Source organism: Chrysoperla carnea, chromosome 1 (genome assembly GCF_905475395.1).
Source record: "Chrysoperla carnea chromosome 1, inChrCarn1.1, whole genome shotgun sequence".
NCBI classification, from domain to species: Eukaryota; Metazoa; Arthropoda; class Insecta; order Neuroptera; family Chrysopidae; genus Chrysoperla; species Chrysoperla carnea.
In genome coordinates, this window is record NC_058337.1 from 37,346,984 (window position 1) to 37,371,298 (window position 24,315).

At 29.1% G+C, this 24,315-nt stretch overlaps 1 long non-coding RNA gene across 1 annotated transcript in view; it reads right to left on the reverse strand.

Annotated features, from left to right (window-relative positions):
• The window catches only part of LOC123291091, a 112,783-nt gene that overhangs the window by 65,446 nt on the left and 23,022 nt on the right, over positions 1-24,315 (reverse strand). Inside the window, exon 2 of the long non-coding RNA XR_006534920.1 lies at positions 6,648-6,670. This is a non-coding gene — a long non-coding RNA (uncharacterized LOC123291091). The remainder of the gene's footprint in view (positions 1-6,647; positions 6,671-24,315) is intronic.

A 24,315-nucleotide genomic window follows, 5' to 3' on the forward strand; every position in this document is an offset into this window, starting at 1 on the left:
GCATACTTATTTTGTAAAACACTCGTGCCCCTATGTAACCTCGTGAATACAGCCACGTACCTACTTCACCTTATAGATAATCCGCCTATGGCCGAACGCAATGGCGTCACGTTAGAGGGCTTAACATGCGCTTTATATGTAACATTTAAGAAGTAAGACAATACCGCAATACAAAGTTTCGGGCAGAATAGGATCTGTTCCGGAATCACCCTACTACTTAGTTGTTTGATAGGGCAGAATACGGTTCATAAATTTCTATACATGGTGATACTGGACTTTTTATGTTTCATCTTTAAAAATAAAATATTTTTTCAATAAAACCCACTAACTCCATTTTTTTAAAATTATTCAATTTAGATTTTCATAAGGTATATATTTTTCATAATTTCAGTAGAAATTATTAAAGAATTTTCTCAATGCTATTTTAAAGCCATTTGTTAATTTCGGTGATTATATCCACTATACTTGTGCGAATAAAATGAAACGGCAGAAAGTGGCTTTATATCCCTTGACTTTTAAAGCCATTTTGTATCACTTAATCATTTTATATCTCAAAATATTTTCGGTATCAACGCTTCGAAAAAATAATGGGGTAACATGCGTTCATATTATAGCGATTACAACCGCCTCAGTGGTCGAGCGGTCTAAGGCGTTTGTCTTTGATCGTTTGGCTACTGACTGGGAGGTTGCGGGTTCGAGTTCAGGCAGCGGTGTGAACAATTATATTTAATGGGGGTACAGAATTGATCACATTGTCGTCGCTTTGATAAGAACGACGTAACCGATTCAACCCACATCATAAAATGTAATTGTATGTATACGAATGTGGTTAAATAAATAAAGATGTGGGTGGCCTCTGTTAAGGCATATGTCAGAGGAACGGAGGTTAAACCCCATTATTATTATAGCGATTACGTTATCACAGTTAGCAGTAGCAGTTCAATTTCCATAATGTGTAAAAATAAGACCAATTGAAGCCGCCTGACTACAAATTTTTAATAATTTGAAACGTGCATAAAGTGCTTTGAAGTTATTGCCAACTTTTTAATTTTCATTATTACAAACAAAGAAAGTTACAAAAATAGGAGCAACCAATAACATGTTAAAATGTGGTGCAAACTACCGATGTTATGGTACACAAATAAATGCATTATTTTAATAAAATATCATAAATCAACCTTTATACTGAAAGACAAAATTTAATATTTTAAATAGAGTAGATCTGTTTTTACTTTAACAAAATATTTTTCATATTATCATTCAAGAAAATAAATTGCCACTAGTAACACTGATACACCCAACTGTTTATCTTACGACGCTTAAAGTACTCTAAATGATGATATCGTTCAAGAAATTTACGGAAGATTCAAAATTAATTTGGTACCTAAGGCATTATCATTGTAACCTCAGACAAAAGCGTAATTACCAATTATGATAGGTTACACATGTTTAATTAAGTGAAACTATTGTAGAGATAATTTCAAATTACTACAGTCATTTAAAACAGATTATTCCACGACCGAGTAGAGCGAATTAAAAAACGTTTTTATTGTTTTTTTTATTTTATTGTCCAGAATGGTGAACTAAATTACATTCACTAGAAGGCCTTTTTATTCTTCCCTAATTTGGTTTATATTTCATTGCCGTATCGTTAGATATAAAACCTAGAATGATTGCATAAAATGCTATTCACTAAAAAATTTATCCTGGTTTTTAGACATTCAAATTTTTACAAAAAAGAATTTTAAAATTTTTGTCTTGTATAGGTATAATAATTATTAAATCACAGTCACGGACTTTCCATTCAAGAAACCTACTACTTTTTCGTGCGTCAAATAGTTGAAAAAGAGTATCTGGGAGTTTCTAATTTTGAATTTTAAACTAGCTCACCAGGTCCGTGCGCAGGAGTTATCCAACGTAGGGGTTCAAACTTTTGTTTTCTATGTTAGGTCATAAAGTCAAAAAAACAAGAAACTCTTTTTTCGAGTAAGAGAACATTTAATTAGGTCAAAATGTGATATTCAGTCACTGTTTTTCAATCAGTACTTCTGCAAGGCACATAAAACTCTGTGCGCATAGACCTGCACAACGCGATGTATATTCAACAAGGAGTAAACCGTTTAGCCTATTTTCAGACATTGTCGATCTAGGGTATGTTTTGAGACGACGCAAAATTGATATGAAGCGTTCATTAGTCGCTGTTCTCACAGACAAAACTGCCAGAACGCAAAACATTTAGTAGACATTCGGAAACGCATCTTTATTGCAAATATAGAGTGTTTCGAGTGAATTTTTGGCACCCCGTCCGGCAATAAGTTTTCGCCAAAGGTAAAATTACGTGTATCCAGGTGTCACGCGAATTATCGTGCAAAATTGAATATTCTAGTTCCAAAAGTCGAGCAAGAGTTTTTATCAAAATTTTTCATTTTATTGAAAAAGAGACAAGCTAAATTTGTTAAATTATTCCGATGATTCATATATCGATCTATAATCTTCAACCGAATCAGTCTGTATATTCGAGCGTTGACTTCGTAATGACGCGAACACAGGTTTCCGCACTTCTGTGCCGTATTTATCGCAGATATCGTTCATAATTTAGAAAATTTTTCTGAAATATTCTTCAACGTTTCCTCTTCTTTCAAGCAAAATATGTTTTGCAGCATCAGTTAGTTCAATAGCTTCGCCAAGATCCAGGTTTTCTGTTTGAAGTACTTGACACAAATTCAAAGAATGTACGGAGCTCAAAATATGTATCGATATTTGATTCGTCAGGGGAAATGAGTCACATAAATGGGTGAACTTACAGGATTATATTGTTAGTTCAAAATTTATGTGGACAAATTCTCAAAGGGCTTGTACGCATGGGCTTGTACTTTACATATATTATACTGCTAATCTAAAAAAGAATTTTTGTTTTTCATGGAGTTTTATTACTGTCTTTAAATAGGATAAAATGTACCTATATTTGCATATAGATATGTCAGTAATAATATGATACCCTATGTGCACAGTGCGATCATAATAGAGGTTGAATGATAATAATACCAGATGGATCATATTTATTAAGGGGGTTGAATTTGATGATAGAGACTGACTATATGCTTCGCTGATATCAACATAATACATAATTGTTTGAACTATTAGATAATTACAAAAGGATATTATTATTCATGGCTATATGGTTCTATAGTTTTGAATGTAATAATATAACTTATATATGGATACGAATGAATTTGACATAATTATATAATTTACATTATTGATATTTCTTACTAATTACATGTGTAAGTCTATTCTTAAGTATCTTGAAGAAAATAATCAATTCATTGTTATAAAGTACATAGGTCTACAACTATAAGAATATATTTAGAACTCTCGACTGGGTGAACAAATTTGGAGGTTCTTTATCTATTTGAAAGCTGGTGCTTCCCATGTGGTCCCATTTCATTTTGGTTCAGTTCAGACAACGGCACCCATGACAAAATCAAAAAAGTTTTAAATTTGCATTAAGTATGCACGACAAAAAGACGAATAACCAAATATCACGCCAACCGATTTCGATGATTCTTTATTTAGTGACAAATTAGTTAGTGTACTTCAGATTCATTAAAAATCACAAAATAAAAAAAACTTTTAACAAAACGAAAACCCACTTCAAAAGAAAAACTTTTCCAAAACAAATATGCACTAAAAAGTAAAAAACTAACGATAATAAAATGTAGTTAAAATTATTGTTATAGAGTCGATGTCAGCTAAGCTAATGTAGCAAACTTTTCTGTCAGAGTTGTTTCCTTGACTGACTCCAAAAATAACATTAACATTATATTATCGTTATTTTTTAACTTTTTAGTGCATATTAATTTGTTTTGGAAAAGTTTTTCTTTTGAAATCGGTTTTCTTTTTGTTTTTATCTCATATTAAAAAACTTTGATCACGTCAGCTTTTCATGCATAATTCATTTGGCATATATTCGAGGAATTCAAGGGGATAATTTGAGGATCTTAAATGAGGAGCTTGAAATCGATATGATATCAAATAAAAAGCCAAAACGTGCTCGGAGCAAATAAAAAAAAACAATTGGGAAGACCTTATTATTTTTACTATTAAGGGATCTAAAGTTTTTAATCATTCGTAACAAGTAAATACAATATTTCGTAAGCACATAATGAAGCGAAATTTGTTTGTTTCTTTTTGTTTGCCACTTTTAGAATAAAACGTAAAGATAATTAATTGTTTGATAACAAACAAAGATTAATTTATAATTTTAACCGTGGCTCGTGTAAATTTATTGAAATTGATTCATTCGATTTTCCTGTTTAGATTTTTGTATTTTGACGACGTTTTCTTGTGTGAAGTTTATATCGCAAGAAAACCATTGAAAACTAGCTTTTTGACAGATGCAAACATCGTTTCTTCTACGTATTGCGTTGACAGTGACTAGCAAGCAAAAACATACCGTCGAAATATGGCAATTGAAGGAAGAATTTTTGAAAACACGTTTTCCATATACTCAAAACTCGAGTCACAACTAAATCATATTTTCTTTTATAACCAAACTTTAGTTTTCCGATTTTCCAAATGACAAAAAGAACCATAGAAATTTGTTTTTATTGTGAGCATTTAAAAAAGCGTAAGAAGAAATTTTTCCTAATTTTAATTTTTTATATATAATATTCAAATTAACAGTCTTTACAATAATTATAATTTGTAATGACGTCATATTGTGTGTATTTGTGTGTATAAAAATGATATGTATCTTATTCTATCTCTTGCTGCGTCGTATATTTTAACAAATAATTTGCTTCTGACATTCCTGTCAAAAATAAAAAAACCTGACAATGACATTCTACGAGTTTATAAAACTGTATATAAATATTTTTTTACCTTATGATTTAGTTTGATATAAAATTGTGCCTTAATATATTCATTTAAACGGTTATACAGGGTGAGCTTTTTATTGATTATTATACGGTATGAAAAAACAAAAATAATTTTTAGATCTTTTCAGAAAAAAAAGAATTAAACGTTTAAAAATATCATCTTATATTTAATCTGTATGAAAATTGTAGTTCCCTTTAACACTCCTATTTTATTTTTAGTTTTTATAGTTATCTAAATATGTACTAATAATTCTGCTGATTTAAGTTTACAATTATTTTTAATTTAACTAAAGACTGTTGAGCATTTGGGAACTGGTAGAGACACAATAATTATGAAAAAATTAAGGGCTACTCTGCACATTAATTTTCATATACACCAGCCGAATACTGTTTAAGTAACTTCCCACTATAGGAAGTTACTTAGTGTGTTTTCGTCATCGATATCGCGCAAACAAAAAATGACTAACGACTTCGCTTAGGTGCCGATCGAAGCGTATTAACGGCAGTATGATTCGAAAACAACATTCATAACATTCGATCTAGCCGTTTTGAGCCGGGTACAATTTTCCTTAAATTTTATCCTAATCGATATCGCGGGAACAATAAATGATATCGACTTCGTTGAGGTTTTGATCGAAGCGTGTTAACAGCAATTTGATTCGAAAAAAATTTCATAGCATTCGATCAAGTCGTTTCGTGTCGGTCCAGTTTTTATTTTTTTTTATTTTTAGAACTTTTTATTATACTGGGATGAGCTTCGTGTGGACCTCAAGGGTCGGAACAGACTTATCAACGACTTGTTTATTGTTTATTTTTGGTCTGGTAATAAGAGCAATTTATTTTAACCAAAAAGTTACCATTTGCTTTAATTGAACTCCATCTATATAACTATATAACATCGCTTTATTATAAATTTCAAAATTTCTCGAGATACTCGTGAAACTGAATAAATCCTGGACGAGAATTATCGTGCCACGAAAAATAAAAAAGGTCGAGAAATTAAAAACCTTAAACTAGTTGCAAGCTTAGGATATAGGTACTAGTATACTTACTTATGTTTTCCAGAAACTACATTTGATTTTTCTCACGTTTTGCGTAAAATATATGAAAAACTAAGTACTTATGAGTTTGTGACCCATTGACGCCTAGTTTTATTCTTCAAGAAACTAAATTTCTCAAAATTTTAGCAAAATTTGACCGAAAGTCACTTGACTCTTGTGTTTGATGCGAAGTTCTTTGAATTTTAATTTAGTTTTCCAAATACCAATAGCTTGCAAAAATTATGAAGAGATATCACATCTCGACCTTAAAATACAAATTAAAAAATAAATATCACTCACTCAAATTCAGATCTTGCGAAAGGTTTCATCTTTTGGTCTGTGTTAATTCTCATACGAGCAAATTTTGTGGGATGTAGATGATGGGGTACAAAGGTAGGTACATGGTTGTAATGGTAGGTAGATACAAATGTACAAAGGTAGGTACAAATGTTTGTCAACCGGCGAGTGAAATGTAGTAAAATTTTTATATAAAATCAACCTTTTATATGCAGGATGAACTTTTCAATTTACAATCTGTTTGATGTTTTTCAGATTTACACTATATTCAATTTTTACTACATTGACAATTGTATATTAACTATGTACGTATCCATAAAAATTAACTAAACCTAAAATGAATTACGATAATGGAGCCCAAATTCTTTTCGAACAATGGGGTGAGTGTGTTTAGAGAATAACGCTAGTTATACAACTCAAAATTGCTTACCTTTTTCTTAAAACGTAAATATTCTGAAATGAAAAAGAAAAAAAGTTGTATTAATAAAGCATTGAATGTATGTATAGTTATAGCATAAATTTAAAAATATAGCAAATAGTGTACTTATATAAATACTAGCTTTATACCCGCCTGCTTCACTGGGGGGTCTTAAAAGTAAAAATCACCGCTTTATAGCCTCCAGTTCTCAATTTTTAAAATTGTAAAATAGTCATAATTCATTGAGTGTATCATAAAATTGGCCATGAATTGTTACATTTACTACTTTAAATTTTTACAAAAATCTTTAATTTATCGTTCAAAATGATGATCATTCTGCTCCATCTCTGATTATCATTTTAACCAAAAATTAAGATTTCTGTAATTTAAAATAGTAAATGTGTTTTTTAATATCTATATCTTTACAATTTATAGCTCATGTGTTATTCTGATGTATGAGCTATATTGCTGTACAGTTTCATTAAAAACCATTCGCTAGTTTTTGCGTGAAAGTGTAGAAAGAAAGAAACAAACAAACAATCAATCAAACATCCATACTTTCATATTTATAATATATATGGATAGGGATAGGGATTTATACACAGTATCCTTGTGGCTTTGTTTGCAGAAGACTGAGCCAGAATCTAGACGTTTCATTTCAATCAAATATATATCGTTGTTCTTATCAAATTTTATATCGTTAAACTGAAAAAAATATAGTTAAGCAGTTAAAAAATATACATTTTTAATACCTTCTCAATCAGAAGTAGCGCGTTTTATTTACTTTAAAGAAGAAACAATTATTCAGTAAAAATGGTATGGAGTATTAAATAAAGTAAATAGCAACATTTGTATAGGATTATATATTTTTTAATATATTTCATGAGAATTTATATAATCTTTGTTTACATTTCTTCACATTAACAAATGCATGTAGCGTCCACTTAAGACTATAACAAATGAGATGTATGCTTATACTTTTTCTCAAGCTATAATAAAAATTCAGAATAATATATAAACCATTATTAAAACCTCAATTTATTAAAGTGTATCCTAAACTCCAATGTAATCTTTTACGCTCGTAACAAAGAAAATAGCGATGGACTCGCCATACGGGAATTCAGGAGAACTCCCGATGGGTCGGTGGCCTTAGAAGGAAAAACCAAAATATAAGCCAAAAATAAAAAATAAAAGATTTTCTATATTATAATTTCTGTGTATTTATTTGATTACAATAATTTTTAATTTTTTTATTTACCAGCTATTCACTTTACTTTAAAATTTCAACACCTTGGTCCAACATTTTGTAAACGAAAAATTCCTATAATTATAGACTACAGTCTATCATTTATAGTGTACAGTCGAATAATACAGACATACACAATCTGAATTCTTTGGAAGAGTTTTGTAGAGCAAGAGCAGCACGGAGCACGCATTTGTTGACAACCACTACGTGATTGTTTTTTTTTTTTTTTTTTAATAAATTTTCGTGTTTATTTTCATAAATGATTGATGAAACACTAATATAATAAAAATTGGCAATAAAATTTTTGTTGGATTTTTTGTTGTGATACGCGTCCTCCGGAGCAATTAAGTAGCTCAACATGATAAAATGCATACAAAAGTCTCTTGTAAAGTTCAAACAAAGGTAAACGGATTTTACTGACGACCGGTCAAATCTTTGGCCTTAAAATCCGTTTACCTTCTTTTGCGGCACTGGGCCATCGTTTTATAAGTTTCCGGCAGGCTGCTTCCCGCCAGTCCATTCCTGAAAATGGGTACACATATATGCCACTAAAGCAAGTTAGTAGCTTAATGAAGGAAATGTTTATAACGAGTCAGATAAATTCTAATTTTTGTATAGTAGTTCGAGTGTATTTTCACCGACAGAGCACTCAGCCGAGAACTCTTACTCTTATTTTGGGGTTATTTTTTTCAAAGAAATATTCAGGGACATAGGTTTATCTGAAATCGACACTCGGTTAATTACTGTAACAATGTTTGTCATATGCACAAAAACTTAAATGTTGATACATTTACAGCCACCAAGACATTTGATCAGTATTAGGACTTTTTATCTGACTGGAATGTATCATAAAGTGGGCATGCTAAGAAAAACGATACATTACTCCACTGTTTTTATTTCACTTCAAATAGATGTATGTCAGAACAACGCTTACAAATATTTTTACCTGAAATTATTCGATAACGCTACAATCTACAAGTATAAGGCCACTTGAAATGGAACATTTGGCATGCTTTAGCCAGAATATGGCTGTTCGATAAAAAGGTCGGAAATACTTCATTCGAGCCATCAACGGTTGTGGCTCTTAGGCGCAAAAACAAATTAAATACGAGCGAAAAAAATTAGCTTTCTGATAAAGCAAATGAAAAGGCGATTGACATTTGTGTGAGTGTTTATTTTTGGTTTAAAAATATAACTATAAAACAAACGCCCAATAAAAGTTCAATTATTTTGACCAATATTTTGACCCGTGTACAAGCAGTATGTATGTAATATTATGAACTATTTAAACTTTTCACATACGTTTGTTTTAATCGTACCTTAGAGATAAAAAATTACATCGCGTATATCACATGCTGGTAATACTATATCTATTTAACAACTGTAGCCTAGTTTTTTGTAGAGTGATTTGAAATGTTCAATATTATTAGTTGGATAGCGGGTGATGACAAAAAAATTTAAAACAACCACTAGACATCTATACACAGACTCTATCCGGTTGATTCAAATTATTGCATTTTATTTGATTAACCAGGATTGAAAACAAACAGGCGTCTATTAAAATTGTTTGGTAGAATGGTGATATTAAGTGTTATATCGAGACTTAGCAAACAAACCGATCAGTTTTGGTGATTATACTGAGATATATGACTTTGCGCTGCGTTTGACATGCGTTTAAGTGAGGTATGTGATTTTTAAAAGATACTATTATTTAAAATATTTATTTGATGTGTTTTACGCATCCGTGTATTTTGCGTAAAGTAAAATATACAATAATTACAATATATTACAAATCATTTAGAAACACAGGGCCGAAGGAGAGGCGAAAAATTTTTTCATTCTTTATCATCATTTATTTAATCCATAGCCGTATGAAATAACATGCGCCACAAAGCTTCGTGAAACAGACTTGAAATAAACTCAAACCCAATGTGAGCTTAAAACTCTGTGCTTCCAACATTATTCAGTAATGTTCAATCATCGGGAGAGTAGGTATTTGTTTCAAATTTGCTTTTTGCGCTTTGGAGATAAGGACTTGCAATTTTACTAATATGATAACAATTGTTAATGATTGCACCGTTTACATGTTTAATTACACCTACAAAGCATTATTTTTTTTAAGTTTTATTGCATCTACCACAAAACCTCTCTATTTGAAATTTTCCAATCCAATTTGTACATAGAGGTAAAAATTGAATTTAGTACTTTTAGTATCCAGAATTCAATTTTAACTTTTAAAATAAAAATAGTCGATGTTCAGTAAAAGCTTGAATGATGTTACATGGTTCGATAAGCCACATCTTTCGTGTATACTAGGTATATGAAATTGTTTGATTTTATCATGGTTTTTAAAATTCTCGACCATTTAAAATAACACCATTTTCTTATAAATTGAAAACAAACGAATACATATTATTTCAATATTTTTATACCATGTATATGAAATATATACAAGTTATATTAAATTGAGTCCCAAATTTGTAACGCTTGAAAATATTGATGCTACCAACAGAATTTTGGTACAGGTGTTCATAAAATCACCTTATTAGTCTGTTTTCAATTGTCTGTCCGTCTGTCTGTCTGTCAACTCGATAACTTAAAAAAGATATCAAGTTGAAATTTTTATAGCGTGCTACGGACGTAAAAAGTAAGGTTGAGTTCGTGAATGAGCAACATAGGTCCATTAGATCTTGGGTCCGTAGGACCCATCTTGAAAAACGTTAGGGATAGAAAAAAAGTTCAAATGTAAAAAATATTGGGTCATCAACACTGTCTATACATAATATTTTAACAATTAACTCAGTCAATTGCTTTTTTTTCACTTGTTTTAGTTAGATTTTTCCCCAAAGTCAAAATGTCACAAATTAAAATTAAAATTACATTCCAGTCATTAAAAATTTTGATAAGAATCGCAATACAATAATGCGTAAAATTAAAAATTCGTGATAAATTTTAAAAAAAATTTCAGGAAACACAAAACTTGAAATTTCCCAATTAATATTTATAAAAAAAAATTTATTGGTTATTTTTAATGAATATATTAAATGCATTTTTTTTTTTTCAAATAAAGGCGTATTTGGTAAGGTCTACTAAAATACCTAGAAGCTTTTAACTGGTTATCTATATTTTAAGCCCATATCATTTTATACCTATTTGTCATAAAATCGAATAGAAAAGCTATTAAATTTATTATCTCTCAACTAAAAAATATCACTTTTAAATTAAAATTTGTTAGGCATAATTCCAACAGGTATCAAATCCAGTATGAAAAATAAGCTTTTATAATCGGATTTCATGGTAAATATAATATTATCCAAAAATATACAGTTACAATAACTTAAAATTTGTATACTCAATTGTATCATTTAAAGATTAAATTTAGATTCTGAGTAAGAAAATGCATCGCTGTTTACGTGGAAAAACTCGTTAAATTGACTTTTTGTAAAAAAAAAATTTGTAAAATGTATTTTGGATCAACAATGTTACAAAATCGGTTTAACAACGTTACTGTTTTACATATTAATTCGGATATGTGAACGTGCTCGATTAAGACAAAATGATTGTGTTTTTTTCACAAAATTCCGATGTGTCAGTGATTTTGCTTTGTCGAAATGATTTTTTTAGGAGAATGAACATGATTTTTTATATGTAATTATTAATTATAAATTTTATTTCGTAATTCTCTTTCAGACCTTTCCTCTCCTTCGTATATGTTTTTGATTCCACCTGGGTCTATTAGCCACTGATCAACTTGTCACTCGGACTGACGTTGGTCTGCCGGGCTTGCTTAGCCACTGACAAACTACCCACATGGGCGGGCTTTGATCTGCCGGGCTTGATCGTAATAGAAAATAATAAATATGACCAACAAAAAATATACCTACAAAAATGAGATATGTAGCCGTGTTGTGAAAAACTGGGGCATTGATTCAAAATGAAAAACACTGTGAGTTTGGAAAATGAAAACTATTATGCATTCGGATAAAATAGTCAAATCTTAAATTCAAAATTTAAATTACCATTTAGGATTTTAATGTAGTCTCCCATTGCATACCGCGTGTGTTGATGAACTAACTTGTCACTAACACCTATCATTAGAGAACTTCTACCCATCTATCTAAAGTTTTACCATTTTGTTTTCATTTTTATTTATACGCGGTATATTGAATAATGCAAAAATGGACCATACCTAATTTTAATTTTATATCTATATTCACTTGTGCATTTTTAAACGGCTCTAATTCCTGTTAAAAGAGTATGTAAGATGTAGTACCCCGGATACAATGTACCTTAATTTGCTCTTTTAGTTAGCTCGACAAACATTATTATCTGTGAGATATCCATATATGTAGACCCAGCTTGGTAACTACTAAGCAAGCAACGTGGAGAATGATTATCCATATTTTTTGAGTTTCAAAATAAAAAATGTTGCGATACTACTCATTTTTTTGTGTTTACTGTGTTTTGTGGTAAAATACTAAATATTAACATTATTTTCTCCTTTGTTACAGTTCTATCCCATCATCTACGGGTCAACGTAGTACAAATGGAAAAAAGAAGTATCTTTTATTTCGATTGACTAAAATTCATAGTTGGAGCTGTTACTAAGCCCTAAAAGAGAATGCCAGTTAGAGAGGCTTGTAAGGTTATCAAAGTTTCAATCACATACATAATATGATGCTATCCCCTACAGTGTAGGTACTTTATATAGTAACTCATTTTAGAAAAGCGCATCACCAGGTACAGTAAGTGATGGTGATTTAAGGTACATTAGGGTATGATGTTCCAAGGTAAATTATGATCTTATACCAGGAATCACACGTATTATCGATATTTGTGCTTTTATTTAGAGCACAGTTTGTATATTTAAACTTTTGGAATTACAATGAATGAAAAATATAAAAAAAATGTTGAGATATTTTAGGTTTATTCTATGGAACTATATTATCTTTTCCTGTATACATACAGTGTTTCATTTTAAAGTTGACATATGCTTGAAACTCGAAAAATAACTTTTATCGATAAAAGATGCTTGAAGAAAAGCTCATTCTACTCCTTAACTGGCAATCGATAGATGTACACTTTAGCTTTGAAAGTTGTTATTGACTTAAAAAGTAAATTTTTTTTCGAACCTTGTTTTTTTGTATCAAAATTGTTATTTCGTATAATTGTTTTTACGAAATCTAGCTCTTCGAAAAAAAGTTAATAATTAAATCAAGAAATCCAATAAAAGTGTTTGTTTTTCTATAAAGACCATTATTGTTCAAATTGAAAGGTCAAACGCTCAAAAAGCTAGATTTTTGCTATCAGTTACTGTCTAAAAACTATTCGTTTTACAAAAAATGGTTCAAACAAAAAATGTTTGCGTATTTGTAATGAATAATTTTTTTAATTTAATGCGTTCGTCTAAAACTTCGAATTCCATGCCGATATAATATGTGTGCCTTTGAAACTAACATTTTTTTTTTTGAAGTACTTTCCTCGATTCAATTCGTTTATCGAGCATATATCAAATTAAACAAGTGAAAACAAATAATTCACTGAGTTGAAAATGTTGAAATACCATGTATAGGCAAGGTTAATAACAAAATTATTTGTTTTTTTTTTTTTTACGTCATGTAAGTAAAAAAAAAGCCAGTCTTAGATAGCCACAAATACATACGTGTCACACATATTGTAGCTGATATTCCCATATAACACGTACTATATAACTTGCGCCCTCACGGGTAACCAGTGATGTTTACGAAAAAATGTTTCAAAAAAGAGTTGATTATTTTTTTTAAATGACAATGTTTTATATTTAAACGTTCTTTCTATCTCTAACGGTTTACAAGATGCTCATTTACGAACTCGGCCCCACTTTTTACGTTATAAGCACGCTATAAAAATTTCAGCTTGACATCTCTTTTCGTTTTTGAGTTATCGTGTTAATTAGATAATTTTATGAACACCTATACCAAAATTTTGTTTGAAGCATCAATATTTTCAAGCGTTACAAACTTTGGACTAAATTAGTATACCTTGATATATTTCATATATACATGATATAATGATATATTTCATATGTTCATTGTATAAAAAGTCACCCGGTATAGTTCTATATAATATTTCAAACTTAATTAATGAAGTTTAATTTTTTTATACTTATGTCAAATATAGTTCATAATAAGTAAGTATTGTTCTATTCTTAATATCTGTCTGAAACACCTGAGACAAACAACGGATCTTCAAAACAAATACATTTATAACAACAAAACAACATTTTTTATCATAAAAAGTAAAGTGCGTTTGGTTATATTCTTTTCATTCACTGTATTTATTCATTGTATCGTTAAGGTTTTTCGTATCGAACGTTAGAAACAGTATACAAAATTATTACATAGATATATCTCTCGCATGTGCAAAACACGTTTACAGTTAAACCTTGTTTGATTCAAGTTTCACAAAGTCTTATAGGTCTTACTAACAACTAATCGAAAGAGCATATTAAATTCTTGTAGATTTTTCTAACAATTAATCGAAAGATCATATTTTTAATTTTTGTCTTTGCAAATATGTTTAAGATCCAGAAGGTGACAACGTGATAATAGTATGGTGACTAATCAATAGAAATAATTTAATGTGTTACTGAATAACCGAATCGAAGTCGACATAAAGTTACAATACTGTCCACGACTTAAAGATACAAAGTTCTGACAAAAATTTAGCATGGTGTATGAATTATCAGAAAATGGCGTATTTCATGATTAAAAATGTCGATAATTAAGAATATACATTTTTTTATTAATTATAAATTTTATTCTTTCATAATTGCACGAGTATTAGAAACTTTGTAATAGGAAATTAAGAAATAAATAGAAATAATACCGATCGGGACGAGTCGTGGGTTCTAAAAATATATATTTTAAATTTTAGGAATAATTTTAAGGTACAGGCTTAGGACCCAACTTGAATTAAGGGCACAACAGTACGCTCTCGCGTTTCCAAGATATTGAAACTTAGGTTACTGAAAGGCATTTAAATTAAAGTTTTAACGCAAAGACAAAAGTCATCGCTTCAAAAAATAAGTAGCTCATTTAAAAAACAAACAAAGTTTGCTCTAGTCAACTTTGTCATTGAAAAATAAAACTAGACAAAATTTTCATTCCCTTCGAAATTAGAACCCGGATTTTACTATTATTTTGTATAGCAAACCCTTTTTTGAAACATTCACTCGGAAATTTAAAAAAAAAGATCGCCCTATGTAGAGGTCATTTGAGAAATAATTTACTTTTGCTTTTAAAAGTTTATACTTTAAAAAGTATTTTTTACTTAAATTTTTTTAATAAGACTAAAAAAGATTTTATTAATTTAATTTTTCACCATTTCCTCTATTTATTTACTTTTTTTTTGTTATAATACTCAGTGAGTTTACTTTGTCACTTTCAAGTCTCTACATGTGACATTTCCAACGTAGAAGGATTAAGCAATGTTTTAACATCTACGTAAAACATAACAACAAATGTATAAGCAAAAAAAATTGCCTCGAAAAAACTGTATGCCAATTTCAAATACTCTATTCACTTTTATGAAACTTGTAAAAAATAATAAACTTTTCACCATTCTAAAGCTATAACCTATACTGCAACACTGAAATTGGGAAAAAGTTTGTTAATACTAAAAAAAATGTACCTATATTAAAAAATTAAAAAATCATTTTAAAATATTTTTTTAACTTTTTTTCAAGTTAAACAGGTTTAACTTTGTATATACCTACCTATATTTAGTAGAAAATGCGGAAAAACAAGATAAAAATAAAATAACATATTATTAAATGGCATTACTTTAATGAAATTTTGTTCATGTTTTAGTTAATTGCCTTTAGACATTTCTTTTTGATAATCAAAAAACAGATGAAACTTTTATTAGAATTTTTAAAGCAATTTAATTTGTTTTTCATTAATTTTGACAATTGTTTTTGTATTATTCAACGCTGTATGAAATTTAATATTTTGCATTAATATTAACCGTTTTCTATTTTAATTATTATTAAACTCTTTTATCATGTTTCATAGAACACCAACAATCAACCGTAGAATAATCTTTCATTGTAACATTGATAATAAAACCCGATAAAAAGTCGGTTTTCGTGGCTATTTGTTTACAAATATCATTTTTGACTACTTATCTAATAGGGCTTTTTATTTACAAAATGGTTCTGTTTTGTTTCGGACAGTTTTAAATCAAGTAAAGACTTATCTTATATTTTCTATTCTAGTGAAAAAACGCTGCTTGAAAAAGATAAAATATATTAAACTTTCTTAGATTGAATAGTTTTTTGACAACTGTACGAAACAAAAGCAAATCGATGAAAAGGTCTATTAATCTACGGAGGCCTAATCGATTGACGTCTGGTAAGTCCGTTTTTGATGCGTAGGTGCCGATAAAACTTGAAAAAATGAGCGAAAATAGTCGTTTTTACATTTGCATATAACTTAATATTATTTTTCGATTTTAAAGTTGACATTTGATGAAGTTATGAGTAATAAGTTCACAAATCTACAGTTTTTTTAAGCAAAAAAAATTTGAAAATATCGAATCGAAACAAAAACACTCCTTCGTCTACACTTCTTCGATTGTGATATTTTAGCAGAAAGTGAAATTTTTTAATTTTCGATAAAGGTTCCATTTTTACGAAGCCCGATTTCCGCATCAAAAATTAAAAAATTACACTTACTTCTAGAATTTCATGATCGAAGAAGTATGGCGAAGAGACTAAGCCTGGAAAAATCGCCCAACCATAATCCTTCGACCAAGAGGAAAGTTTTTACAAAAGGTGTTTTTTTACGTTTTTTAAGAAAGGTGTTTTTTAAATGCGATATTACGAAAAATTTTTTGCTAAAATAAACCTTATAACTCATAACTTCACCAAATATCAACTTGAAAATCGAAAAAGAAAAAAAGTAAAAACGGCTATTTTCGCTCATTTTTCAAGTTTTCTTGACACCTACGCATTCAAATCGGATTTACCAGACGTCAATCTATAGATTTTTTTGAGATCTAGAACTTTCTTATTTAGTTCTTTTGCATTGGGCGTCAATTTTTTTTATCGCAAGAAAACCGTTTTTTTCTATAAAGACCATTATTGTTCAAATTTAAAGGTCAAACGCTCAAAAAGCTAGATTTTTGCTACCAGTTACTGTCTAAAAACTATTCGGTTTACAAAAAATGGTTCAAACAAAAAATGTTTGCGTATTTGTCAACTTTTTTTATCGCACGAAAACCGTTTTTTTCTACTTTTGCGAATTTTTTCGGTTAACTTAACCGTAAAAAAAACCCTATGATTCTTGGCTTTTTTTCTTCGATGGTAACGTACATTTTGTTGCTGATAGCAATTTTGTCAACCGTTTCGCAGATTAACAAGATTATACAAATTGGTGGCAAAAGAGGAAGCAAGGTGACAAAAAGTCTGAAAGCTGCCCCCATACCTCAGCACGGTTGAAAAACATGATAAAAGCCTACGTAATGTGCTTTTTCCATTAAAAGTTTTTTTTTTTTTAATAAAGCTCATCGCAATATCTTCGCGTAAAGATAGAAGATTTAAACCAACCGTGGCAAGTATTTAAAACAATCTCAATTATTAAAACCAACCGTGGTATTAGCCAACCGTAAAATTTCTTTACCGTGCTATTGGTCCCGTAATATAATTAGCTACATTTTACTATAGGTATAATATCTAAAAAAACTCGATGAGAGTAGGTAGACCTAAGGATCTTCAATACCATTTTTCCGATATACAAATAAGTTCGAACTTTTTCGTTTGTGTTTTAAAATAAACTTATTTTTGCTGAATCTATTCATGATACCTATCCTAGTGTTTTAAAAATGCCGTCAACTATAGTTTTATTTATTTAAATCTTTTGTATAAAAAGGCTGGCAATATTTTCCACAATCACTATAATTATCGTCAAATGAAAATACGGTTATTCGAAAGACTTCAACACTTTTTATTTTCTACAAAAATTCCTTTGCTGTCAAAGAATAAAATATGTTGGAATTAAGCATCGACAAGAACAAGTACAGATCAAAAGATGTGTTTTTCCATTTTCGCAGTTCTTCCTTAGAATTTGCTCTTTATTTAATCCGTAGCTAGAACCGTATTTTCTATAGATTAATTTGTATTGCACAAAATGATAATAATTCTAAAAAAATACTGGTACATTACCTTTAATAAGCATTAGAAAACTCATCGTTTTATCATGAATTTATTATGTACATTGTACATATTTGCATATAACAGATATGGATTTACACTGAATAATAATTCAAACATGAAACTATTATTATTAGTGTAGTCGAATTACCCTTTTTCGACAAAAAAATCCTTACAGAGTAATTTCCACGGGACAAGGTAGAGAGAGTAAATTATTAAAAAGGTTGAGCAATGGTTTTTTACGGCGTAAATACTTGTTGTATGGAAAAAGTTAAATAGAAAAGTTCCAAATAATAAAAAAATTAACAACTATTTAATATTTTTTGACATAACCTAAAAATTTCTGAGAAAAACGCAAAGACCGATTTCTGGTTTTAATTTTTAAATCCGCCAAAAAAATCCATACCTAATTCCTTTTGGTTTGGTTAAAGTTATTAATGTTACCACTTACTAGAATTTTTTTTTCTAAGAAATTCATGATTTTCAATAAAAAAAGGCATTTTTTTACTACAGGCTACTCTTTCCAAGCTCATTTTCTTCAAATTTCATATATAAAAATTAAAACATAGATACTACTTCAAGCGAAAAATTTCATTTAATTTGCAAAAAACTGAAAAATCGATTTTTCTTAAATCAATTTTTCTGCTTTACTACTATATTAAAATGAATATTATATATGCATTAAAAACACCTTTTAAAATTCGCTGTAAAATACGTTTTCATAATATTATTTATAATTGTTAGAAGTCAGAAAGTAAGGTTTGGAAAGCAAAGTTCGAGGTTTCGAATTTTACAAATTTAAAAAATATACAAAGTTCGAGGTTATGTCAAAAAATGTTAAATACAAAAGTTGTAGATTTTTCATAGAGTATTTGTAAAAATTATCTAGAACTTTTAAATTTAATTTTTTTTGATACAACAAGTATTCACGGCGTAAATTTTAAAAAACCTTTGTTCACCCCTTTTAATCCCCCCCTTCCTCTGCGCGTACAAACATTCAGCTTCTGAATTTGTAATCACTTTCTCTACTCTTTCCCGTTGCCCTGTAAGGGAATTATCCTGAAAGGGATTTTCTGATATCAGGTAGATCGACTGGACTATATACTGTATATAGCTCATTAAATAAAAGAGTATATGAAATTTATGTATTTCTCATGTTATTTACTTCTATTTTTATGTATGTAATATATATGTACTCGCAAATTCAAAAAATTATTCATTTTTAATACATTTTCACTAGGTATCTAGAATTTGAACATTAAATTAGATTTTAAAGAGTAGAATGATTTTCTCTACTCTTTCCCGTTGCCCTGTAAGGGAATTATCCTGAAAGGGATTTTCTGATATCAGGTAGATCGACTGGACTATATACTGTATATAGCTCATTAAATAAAAGAGTATATGAAATTTATGTATTTCTCATGTTATTTACTTCTATTTTTATGTATGTAATATATATGTACTCGCAAATTCAAAAAATTATTCATTTTTAATACATTTTCACTAGGTATCTAGAATTTGAACATTAAATTAGATTTTAAAGAGTAGAATGATTTTCAATTTTAGCAGCACATTCTTTAGGATGTGAAAAAACCCTTTTCGTTTCTCTAATTTTCACCACATCTGTTAACAACTAACCATGAAGTGTTTAACAACTTGTGGAAAGAACTTAAACACTGAAATATTTGAAAAAAAAATGTTCCTTGAAAACTTATGCACGCTTTAGATCTTTTTCTGTTTCATATATTTGATTCTAGCATGATACATATTATATTATTATACAGTGTGCTCATTTCAAAAGTGTCCACCTTTAATAACTCTTGACCTGATGTGATTACTGTTTTGTCCCTAGTCACCCCAACTTTGAAATTTCAAATGGCACTAGATGGTTCTTAAAATAGACTGCCTAGAAGAATGAATTCATACCCTCCATCTTCTGTGTAGTTTATCTTAAGATTATAAGAACCAATCGATCGATTTAATTTTTTTTTATCATGGTTAAAGACAGAATTTTATGTCCTTTCAAATGAGGTATCAAAAATTTGGAAGTACCATTTGAAATTTCAAAGTTGGGGTGGGTGGAGGTGAAGAAATGAAATCTAAAACTTTCTAGGTACTATTTGTGAACTTTCCCATCAATATCTAAATCGACGTATTTTCACTCAAAGCATTAATCACATCAGGTCAATAATTATTAAAGGTGGATACCTTCCATCTTCTGTGTAGTCTATCTTGAGAACGAATCGATCGTTTTAATTTTTTTTTATAATGGGGAATAGAGAATTTTATACCCTTTCAAATGATATATAACAAGGTAGGGGGTGCCATTTGAATTTTCAAAGTTGGGGTGGCTAAGAGCGAAGGGATAAAACTTTAAATTTTCTAGGTTCTATTTTTGAACTTCCCCTTCAATATCTAAATCGACGTGTTTCATTTAAAACAATAATCACAACAGATCAAGAGTTATTAAGGGTGGATACTTTTGAAAAAATCACACTGTATAATAGCAATATATACCTCACTTTGAACTACGACCTGGTACCATATATATTCAAAACATAGTAAGACACACTATACATTTATCTCTATAATGTTCTAGTCGCATCAATGAATGTTTTTACCCAGGAGTCCTCAAAAACAGCTCCCATTTTTATGATTTTTTTTTTCAAAATGATTCTTTAGGTATATTATTCAAAAATCAGAAATATTTCAAAAGAGGGAAATAATCTGGAGAGGGAATAGACGACAATGTCGCGACTGATATATCGACGCCCACCCAGTCTAAATTGGTAAGGATAGAAGGTTAACATTTCGGATTTTTCGAAATTCGATTTCGATTTCGGATTTTTCGAAAACTAAAAATTCCTTTAATAATGAAAACAACATTTTTGAGTTCACTGCGATAAACGATTTAAAAAATTATTTCATCTATAGAATGCTATATTATCAACAAGTGACATGGGCATATTTTTTTTCAAAATAATTAGGGATTCGCACTAGAAGTTAACACCCATTAAATAGTGAACAAAAGGAAGCTAAGAGAATTGAAGGCTATAACGTGGATATCTGCTAGTTATTTGTACTGTTTAAACAATATATGTACAACTTTTACAAAAAAATCACTCTTCCGTGATTTTTTCCACAAAAAAATTATTTTCACTTAATAACAATAAAAAAGGATTTTAACTTGTAGCGGAATCCTAACTTATTTGAAAATAAAATGCAATCCAAAAATGATGGTTTGTATATATTTTCATACAAACTTTCATCCCCCATTTCACTCTTTTAGGGGATGAATTTCGAAAAATTATTTCTTAAAGGACACCTATAGTATAAAATCAATATTCTCGAAACTCCAAAATTATATCATTAGCGATTTAGGCTATGCGTCGATATATCAGTCGAGACATTGCCCATTTCCCGTCCAGATTATTCCCTCCCACTGAAATATTTCTGATTTTAAATAATATACAAAAAGAATCTTTTTTTTTTTTAATTCATCAAAATTGGAGGTGCTATTGAGGATTGCCTAAGAATGGCTACTTTATGTATTCCTTTATCCGACTATTCTACTTATTTTTACAATCTTTTTTTGTGTATGTAACAAAAGCTTTTGGGGAAGATTCAAGTACGTTTTTGTGTCTTGATCATACACAATACACCTGTAGATTAAAATAAAATAATCATATTTTTCAAGTAGAAAATATAATATTTTTTTACTACCGTATATTTTATAGACTACTTCGTACATCTACAACGGTTTACCTATAGAAGGGCGGCATAAAGACTAGTGTCGCTTTCTTGTAAAATTTTATAAGCTAGCGTAGTATACCAAATAATAGAAGAGATTTAAGATCTCACGACAATTCTGTTAAAGAACTAGAAGACTATCTATCGATATTAATTTATGCTGCGATTTAATAATTTAGATTGGCTATTTTTTGATATATTATTTGTGGCTAGTTTTGGCAACTATAAAATTTTGAATATCAAATAAAAAGCCGACAGAATTGTTATTTCTATAGCTGATTCATAATTCCACTTTTCATATTTGCCGTTTCTATGGAAACCATGTTGAACTTTTCGTATCCGCTTTCATTATTTTTGAACTACTGCGATGAATTATACTAATCGAATTTTTATAACTAAAGTGAATTTGCAATATTTTTTACCCAATATATTAAAGTTATTTTGACCATTTTTGACACTCTACAGTTTAGTGATCACATGTATTTTAAAATTTATTAATATAAAAATAAAATTATTTTTTCCACGCATTACTAGAGTACCAAAGCAATGATTTCAAGTAGTCATAAAAATAACATTTCATGCACGCTAGTGTCTAATAGATCTTTTCATTTCAACTACGATCCATTATTGCTTCAGACACACAGTAATATGTTGAACAAAGATACAAGATATTTGTTATTCATTTTATCACATTAGTGTTTTATGAAAAAGTCTATTGCAGGATTGCAACCTTTTTGTAACAAAAAAATAAAATTTGAATTCGATATCTATACCGTGTGTGAGTTGTTTTATCGAGGCCAACATTTAAAAAAACAAAGGACATTTTTAAAGCACACAGTTTAATTTAAGTATATCGATCTTTTAATTCTGATTTAAAATATCTTATATTTAGCAAAATATAAATTCGAATCAAGCAAATTGAACTACTAGGCACGAAAACACGGCTTATTACAGGAGTTGAGTACAAAAAAGTTTTTTTCTTTTCGTAAATAAGATATAAATAAATCTGGAGTTCACTATAAAATAACATCAGTTTGCGATCACTTGCCTTACAAAGTTGTCATAAAGATTGATCACTTAGAAAAAACAACTCAAGTATAGTATTTATTAACTGAATTCAAATAATGAGCCGCGAAAAAAAAAACTTTCGCTTCTAAAATTTTATCGAAATTAATAGTCTCTTATTCAAATGAAATTGTAAAACTCTTGAGTTATTTAGCTGTGTATAATCGTTTACTTTATGAATTTCTGAGATTTAGGTTTTTCTTATTTATTTGTTTAAATGTTCGAATTTTAGATAAAATTTTAACAAAAGTCTGAATGATAAAAATAATAATTATTTTTTTCGATTCCCTTTTTGAATGACATTAAACTTGACTCCTTGAATTTTAAGAAAACATTATATTAAAAATATGAAAATTCGCTTTTTTTAATTCTTATTTAGAAAGTGGTGCATGAAAAAATCAAGTATTTTATGTCATTTATGTTTTTTTCAAAATTAAAAAGAAATTCGAACTAGCATCTACCAAAAAAATTGTGTTCTAGAGATCAAAATACATTAAAGAATTTTAAGTGAATTCTTAAAAATAATTGGCTATTGGCTAGCAATTTACAACAGTAGGTAGTATAAAAACTACAACATATAAATAATTTTAAAGAGCTTTAAATTCAGATATTTTTTGAATCCGGAACTAAATTGAAAATATGCTTTAATTTACTATTGAAATATCATTTTTTTGCATACATTTGTTCTTGTTGACATTGTACTTAAAAATTTCTATTAAAATGTTCCAAAAATGCAAAGGAATTATGTGATAAGAAAATGTGTAACAAATTGTAAATAAAAACCATATGCTGAATAAGTTTTAAATATTCTCTAAAAATTTTTTTACAAGAAATTTATGTGTTGGTTTAATTAAGAAATATATTTTTATACCATGTATATATGAAATATACGAAGGTATATTAAGTTTAGTCCAAAATTTGTAACGCTTAAAAATATTGATACCATGAACAAAATATTGGTATAGGTGTCCATAAAATCACCTAAATAGTCCATTTCCGGTTGTCTGTCTGTAGTCTGACGTTTGTCGTTTGTCTGTTATCGCGATTACTCAAAAACGAAAAGACATATCAAGCTGAAAAAGATATCAATTTGAAATTTTTAATGCGTGCTCAGGGCGTAAAAAGTGCGGTCAAGTTCGTAAATGAGCAACATAGGTCAATTGGGTTTTGGGTCCGTAGGACCCATCATGTAAACCGTTAGAGATAGAACAAAAGTTTAAGTGTAAAAAATGTTCCTTATAAAAAAATAAACAACTTTTGATTGAAACATTTTTTCGTAAACTTCACTGTGTACCCGTGAGAGTGCAAATTATGCGCAAATTGTATAGTATGTATGTTATGGATTTATCAGTTATATACGTGTGACATGTATGTATGTGTAATGTGACAGAGTAATCAACACTGTCTATACATGGTATTTCAACAAT